The sequence below is a fragment of the Meles meles genome, chromosome 16 (genome assembly GCF_922984935.1).
Source record: "Meles meles chromosome 16, mMelMel3.1 paternal haplotype, whole genome shotgun sequence".
In the NCBI taxonomy this organism is placed as follows: Eukaryota; Metazoa; Chordata; class Mammalia; order Carnivora; family Mustelidae; genus Meles; species Meles meles.
Genome location: NC_060081.1, coordinates 28692840 through 28700516, shown reverse-complemented (window position 1 = coordinate 28700516; position 7677 = coordinate 28692840). Strand labels below are relative to the sequence as shown.

The following is a 7677-nucleotide window of genomic DNA, read 5'->3' as shown; positions in this document are numbered from 1 at the left end:
GATGGGATTAATTCTCCATGAAGTCAAGGTGGGATATGACAAGCAGCATTAAGTTCATAGGCACACAGAACTAGTGCTCAAACTGCTAGCACAAATTCCAACAGTACATAAATTACTAAACTGTCATCTCCATCAAACTTGTGACTCTCCCTATGCATCTAAGTGAAGGAATCACCACTTTGAATATAAATGCCTCCATGAGAAAAAGGTAATTCAATTAGGGTTAGACCAAAGATAAATGCAACTATAGAAATAGCTGCTGGAGATAACCATAAAATTTGAAACACTAACAGTGCATGGGGTGAACCACATAAGCTGCTAGCTGTTGAACACCAGTGTTTCAAGATACAACTTTTATAAACATGTTTTATTTGTTTTGCTTATACCATCAGAACTGAGACTACTGTCTGTCATTTCCCTAAAATAGGGAAATCAATCTAAAACACATACTGGTGCTTTGCAAAAGATAGCAATTTAAAAGGGTGGTAGCAGCAGGCATTTGCTATTTTTCTTTTGAAAACCTTCAGGCTGCAGGAAAAACATGTGACCAAGAGTGTTATGATTATCCATTAGATATTTTCATCAGTACCTATACCAATTTAGGTGACAATACAGCAAGATTCAAGGATTAGTGACAGACAATGTACATTATAAGGAATGATATATAGTACCAATCCTTACAAAAGTCATTGTCGAAGAAACTGTTAAGTGTTCAAAAAGGTATCTAAATACTTCACATTAAGTACAGAAGCGGCCATCCAGATTACATCCCGTATTTGTTGCATATTTTTCAAAAAGTGCCAATCAAAGCCTAATTTTGCATTTTGGCTTTGTCTTATACAGTATCAGCTGTTAAAAAGCAATTTACATGTGTTTTTAACCACAGTCGTTTGGCCAGAGGATGAATAGTGCTGTGTCAAAGCTGGTAGTCAGCCTTTTATATTAAGGGCCCATGCATAATTTGGTATGCATCTAACGTTCAGTGCTCCAATTTAACTGGAAAAGCTGTGAAATGCAGTTGTTCTGCCAAACCACACTCCACTCCTCCTCGAAGGGAAATATTTTAGTTTTGTCAGTTACCACTGAATAACTCTAGGGCTGATTTATAGATTTTGTCCAATGTCAAAAGTCAATCTTGCTTTTTCCAAGCCACTTCAAATAACTATGGAGATATCACCCTGTAAAGTGTATTATGTTTTACTCCTAAGCAAGGGTGAGGAATCTGAGTATCATGTGCAAGACTCAAGATGACGCTTAGGACAGAACATGCAGAATAAAAATAGTTTCCTTCCATATCCAGGTAATATGAAGCTGACAATTGTAGTCCTGTCTTTATGGGATGAAAACAGTCCCTTTACAATAAGTTTCCTGAAAGGGAGAACAAATAGATAATAACTCTTCTGGTAACATATTATGGTACACTGGCCAGTGTGTTTTTGGCATTTAAACATAATCCTGTGAATCAGATTAATTCACTTGCTGAGTGTTCATTTGCGGCATCCCTCTGTTGGGTCTTGGGGGCCCTCCACGACCTCGTGGGGCTCCCCGTGGTCCACTCTGCTCAGATCCTCGCTTGAAATTCTGCTGATATCCATCCCGCTGATAGCCAGAGTAGTCCCGGGGAGCACTGAACTGAGATTGTGTGTAACCACTGTTTGGAGTGTTAGAGAATGAAGGGCGGTAACCATCATATCCTCCTCTGAATCCATTGGCAGGGCCCCTATATCCATTCATCAAGCCTCTAGCACCACGGGAACCACCACGAGACACACCACGACTGTTGTAATACGGCTGACTGCTACGTGGAAATCCAGTGTTCTGCTGGGGAGGCTGCTGGTGGTTACCAGTCACCTGATGAGGCTGGTCCTGGGAACCATGGTAGGTGCCAACCACTGTTTGAAGCTGTTCTTGCTGAAGGTCTGTTTGTTCTACTTGGTGAGGCTGACTAGAAAAGCTCTGGTTGTAACTGGGCTGGTACTGATTTTGCTCTTTCAAAGTTTCTGGTTCATTAACAGGAGGAACTGGGGCATTCATATTGAACACCGTTTGCATGGATTGGAATGGAGCTGCATTTACATTGATTCCACTGCTATGTAATGGTTTGCTTGTCCCAGCCTGGAACACCTGAGGCTGAGAAGCAGCCAGAAGGGAAGATGATGCTGTAGTCTGGTCTGTATTTAAGGAGATTGTTGCCTGAATCTGGTCAATTGGTTCCTTTTGTGGTCGCTGCTCTGTAGCGTGAGAAGGCTGGTACAAGGGTTGAGGTGCTGTGTACCCTTCACTTGTGGATGAAACCAAAGGAACCTGTGTAGCTTCTGGTTGTACCGGAACTTGATTAGGCTGAGCAAGTCTAGATTCAGAATGAACCGGAGGGCAAACCAGCTGGGGCATGTCCATGTTTTGTGTCGGATTCATAGGCTGTGCAGATACAATGGCAGGATCAAGAGTCTGGTTTTCAAAATCCAGCATTGAATCCTGTATGAAATTATAGGGCCCCTGCATTTGCGCCATAAGGTCTTGGACTCGCTGTCTTCTCACAACGGGATCTGCCTGAGCCACTGGAGTCAAAGAGTGGGGCTCTGGCACTGAAGGAGATGCAGCCTGAGGTTGCTGCTGGAGTGAATTTACCACCTCAACTGTTTCGACTGTCCACTCATCTACCTGCTCCTTTTCACCACTGCTGAACTGTGTTTCTGCCATAAATTGTCTATTTACATACTCTGTTGATTCAACTTCACTTTGTTCAGTGTATTCTTCTGCTGGCTCAGGTTCAGCTTCAGCTACCTGGTCTTCAGCTGTAGGTGCTGAAGCTGCCTCTTCTTCCTCACACAGCCCATTCTGGCGGTTGTGGGTGCTGTCAAAGTAGTTTGACTGGAAAACACGCTCAACAATTTCCTTTAGAGCTTTATAGGTTGTTCCACATACAGATTTTTCCTTTCCTTCCAGCAAGTCCCATAGGTGAATGGAAGCATGTTCATACTGCTCATTCAACCTTAAGCTCATGTCCCGTTCAGGGTCTGCTAATTTGTAGAATTCATCCAACAATGACAATTCCTCTTCAGACAATATTGGCACTCCATTCAAATCTTGCTTCAGGTCAGTTCTCACCTCATCATCTCCCAATTTGTCCAAAACATACTGGAGCTCAAGTACAGTTTTTAAACGTTTTTGTTCGGCTTCTTCTCTCATAAGCTGCTCCCGACGCGCTGTCTTCTTTATTGTTTTCTGAATATCTTGACTTAATGCCATGAAACTCCTCTGTAATTCTTTCGCAAACTCCAAGTTATTTGTGACTTCCTGGTACTTAGATACGGCATCCAGCTGATCTTGATTAAGCCTTTCCCCTTTGTTCATTCATTCCTGGTAATCATCAAGCTTGCCCTTTTTCTTCTCCAGGTTCCGAAGTTTCTTGTCGATTACCCCGAGGATCTGCTTCATGGCTTCGGTCTGGACAGCACCGGTGCCAGTTGCGGGGTGCTGGGAAGCCGGCGCAGCTGCCCCGGCCCCCGCCTCACTCCCGGAGGAACCCGACGGGGGTGGCGGTCCGGACGACTTGCTGCCGCTGCCGCTTCGGCTGTGGCTGGTGGCCGAGGGCATCTTTAGACCGTGAGAGGAGAGAAAGAAAAAGCGGGAGGAAGGAGGACAAGAGCGGCGAGTCAGGCTGCGGACGGGGCGAGACGCGGGACAAAACGCGCAGCCGGCGGGAGTCTGCGCGAGCGGGTGGGGGTGCGGGAAGGGGCTGGAAGTTCGGTTTTAAAGCTGGAGAGCGTCTGGGCAGAATTCAATCTTCCTACATTTTGCAAAAGAGAATTATTGGCAATAACAACAGGTTTTCTGCTCTCTCCTGAGTCACTCGCTTCAAATGCAGAAATATTTACCACAATGGCGGGAAAACAGCCCAAAGGGAAGCCATCATATAAACGCGGACCAGCGGTACCCGGAGGAGAGTTTTCCGTAAGCACACGCATGGGTTTCCAGATGTCTCTTTAGTCATGTGGTGGGTTATCTCGAATTACGGGATGACTACTGGTAACCCAGCCATCCTACAATGTGAACGCCCTCGTTTGCACACCCCAGACGTCGAGGTCCCAACTCCTGCTCGGCCAAATCAGCTGCCGCCCAAGAGACCAACGGCCTGTTCGAGACCAAGAAAATGCAGCCTGTTTGCACAACACACACGACTGTGCTGAGCAAAGCGAGGTGGGCTGATGTTTCCCCAACACCCAAGCTGGGTTCAGTTTGCCCTAGAAGCACCCGTGACCCCCAGCAGAGCTGAGCGGTGGACCGCCAGGTCTGTGAGCAGTGGGAGCAACCTCCCGTGTCTCTCTCAGAGCTTGGTATTGCAGGGAAGGGGGAAGCTCTAATTCATTTCAGATGACACTGACAGCTGCCAGTAAGGATCCCTTCTGTGATCTGTCATATTTGTGCTGAGTCACCACAGGAAAAATCGTGGGAGTTTATCCTGCTACCTTTTTTCCTCTTTGGTGAAGTATGAAAAGGGAAAAATGTGTTGATAGTTTGGTGTTGTTTTTTTTTTTTTTCTTTAAGCAAAATCCAAGTAAGAACATTTAGAACCATGTGAAAGAGAGGCTGCTCACCTGATCACATGTGTTCTGCTAGAAACGGGCAAGCCATCAGCCCCAAACTACATCGGCACCCAGGAGAGGTGCCCACTGAACGTGCTTCTGGCTCCAGAGTGGGGCATCCAAGGGAGGGGATCAGTGCCGTGCAGGGGATGAAGTTTTGGGGCTGGCTTGGCTCCAATAGCCAGAGTTGGGGTGCTCTGGGTTTCTACTGTGAGGTCAGGACCTAAATGGGATCCTGGAGATGAAACATAAGGAAAACATAACTCCTGATCTGGAAACAAAAGTATGAGCCAATGTGGTACATGGCTTATTGATTGCCTGTGCCAATCTCTTGATCTCTTGGAGAACAAGAAAAGCTGGTGAGTGACACCGTCTGGGCTGTGTGATGGAGATGAGGGGGACAGACTGGCCGGCCACCTGACTACGGAAAGAATGGGACTTACATCCTCTCCTGATGCAGTTCCCCATGGCCTCCCACCTGGGCAAGATGGAACAGGCAAGCCTGGCTCCCTGCTCCACTCCTGTTCCTATAACCCATTCTCTGAGGGCAGCACGGGGGTTCTCAGAAATCCCAATCGATGGTGTGTTCCTGCTTAAGACCTTCCAAAGCCTTCCCAGTAAGAATGGAACCCAGATTCCTGCGGACCTCTCTATCTGCAAACAGCCTCCTTCCTCTGATTCACCATGCCCAGCCACGAGGACTGCTTGTCCTTTGAGGACGTCTGGTGCATCCTCGTTTCAGTCCCTCTGCCTGTGCTGCTCTCTCTGCCAGAAATGCTCAGACTCAGGGCCTGAACCCAACCTCCTCAACCCCCAGGACCTGTCCTGAGCTCACAGTCAAAGCAGCAAACAGTCCCCATCACACCACCCTGCTTTCCTCTCTGGATCGCGCTCCCCTGCATGAAATCATCTTGCCCATGTATTTACTTGAGGGTTTTGCCTCTCCTCCTAGAATGTGACTCCATGAGAAGAGGAGAATATGAGCATAAATGCCCAGGAAAGCACTGGGTCGAAGCAGGGGCTCAATAAACATTTGCTGGACGGAAGAGCAGAGTGTGCGTAAGCGTGACCCCGAGGAAACAGGTACCTTGCACAGCTCCCCGTTTGGGTCCCGGGTCTTTCTTCGCCACCGTGGCGCCCGCCTTTGCTACACACAGAAGTCACTGTGAAGGGCAGGACCCCCTCCTCAGGAGACACCAATGGTGGACGTCCCGACCGCCGTCTTTCTTGCTCCCCACTTGACCCCCAAGTGTACGGATGACTCCAACTCTTCTTGTAATTGTAGTTAAAGGTGAAAGTCAACCAGGCAGAGTGGGCTCTCGGTCAGAGGAGACACATAAATCAGCAGCAGCGTCCCAGTGAGGACGCCCGACGCTGTTCCAGACCCGGCGCCCAGGTCCTCCCACGGGTAGGGCTTCTGCATCGACACCGGCTTCTCTCAGCTCCCACTACACTCCGCTGTGTAGAAACAAACCCTGACGGTTCAGTGAAACATTCTATCCCCCATGAAACATGACTAGGGAATCACGGGGATAACAATGCACGTAAACACTGGAGGGTCTGGGTTTCGGCAGAGTAATACGTGCTACGTGGTATCAGGAGGCTTCAAAGCTACTCTGGGTAAGGGAAGAAAGAAGAGAATGGCATGCTGTCCGTTGTCCGCTTCCCCGGGGGAGAACCATCCCACGGACAGAGGCAGGCGTCCTCTGACAGCTCAGTAAGAAGGGAGACAAGGAAGGCTGGCACAAAACACACGTACACATCTACTCAGGTTTCTCATCGGGAGAATGTTAAGTCTTAGGGGAATTTGAACATTCACCAAGGCAAAGCCCAGACTGAAGACAACAGAGAGAGCGTCTCTGCACCCAGCGTCATGGTACGTGAGGGGCTCTACCCCAGGCTCCTCAGACAGTCTCACTTGCCACCCAACAGGATGGAGCATCAGGACTCATGCAGGTCCCCAGCTCTACTGGCAAACCAGCCTGCTTCAAGGCAGTGTGCCCCCACCTCGAGATTCAGTGACACACCCTCCTGTAGTGCTGCTGATTTTGACCCTGACCTCATATCACCAATTCTAGATGCAGGAAAGCCTTACCCTGAGTATGTGTCTACGAATTTGTGTTAGCATTACAGAGATCACCAAGAAATAAAAATATTAATGCCAAATACAGGACACCAGGAAACAAGGATTCAGCCCAAAGTGGCAAAATGAAAACTTAATATAAGAAATGTCAGAATGGGGGCTCCTGGGTGGCTCAGTGGGTTAAGCTGCTGCCTTCGGCTCAGGTCATGATCCCAGGGTCCTGGGATCGAGCCCCCCATTGGGCTCTCTGCTCCGCGGGGAGCCTGCTTCCTCCTCTCTCTCTGCCTGCTGCTCTACTTGTGATGTCTCTCTCTCTCTGTGTCAAATAAATAAATAAAATATTTTTTAAAAAAAGAAATGTCAGAATGTATAGAACTTCATAAATTAATAAGCAAGAGGGAAAAGCACCACTTCCTTCTTTATGAGTTGGCTGTTTGGCCCCTGGCTACCTTGTCACCGGGAAAAAATGGCAAAGCTAAACCCAAGAATACTGGAGGACATTCACAAGAAAGGAACAGACATGAAATGCCCCCAAGTTGCTGCTCTCTTTCCATTTTAGCAACCTTAATGTACATCCGTGTTTTACTCTAAATTACCTCGAATCTTTTTGGGATGTAGACAGAAGAAGAAAGACAAACAAATATGGAAAACCTGAAAGACTAGCTAAGCCATTCCCAATGCTGAAGCAGTTCCAGGGAAAATGTGTGAACTGGGGGCATAATCAACAGGATTCTCCCTCACTGCGATCCCGGAGGGAGGGAAGCCTTGGGGCGAGGACCTTCACGGAGACTGTGGACCATGGAAATACACAGAGCAACCAAGGCCCGTCCTAGCGCTGCTGGGAGGCCAGCATGAGCTCCTCTCCCTCCACTGGGCGCTCCCTCCCCCTGCACCACCGCTCTTGGAGAACTGGCAGGGAGTCCCGGGACCGCTGGGGTCTGTCACACCACCACAGCTCTGTCCAGAAGCCGGCGGCGTGCTCTCTTCACTCCTCACATGGGGAAAATC

General features: G+C 48.3%; 1 pseudogene; it reads right to left on the bottom strand.

Annotated features, from left to right (window-relative positions):
* Nucleotides 1–338: 338 nt before the first annotated feature.
* Nucleotides 339–3671, bottom strand: LOC123927145 (annotated as a pseudogene).
* Between the last annotated feature and the right edge of the window lie 4006 nt (nt 3672–7677).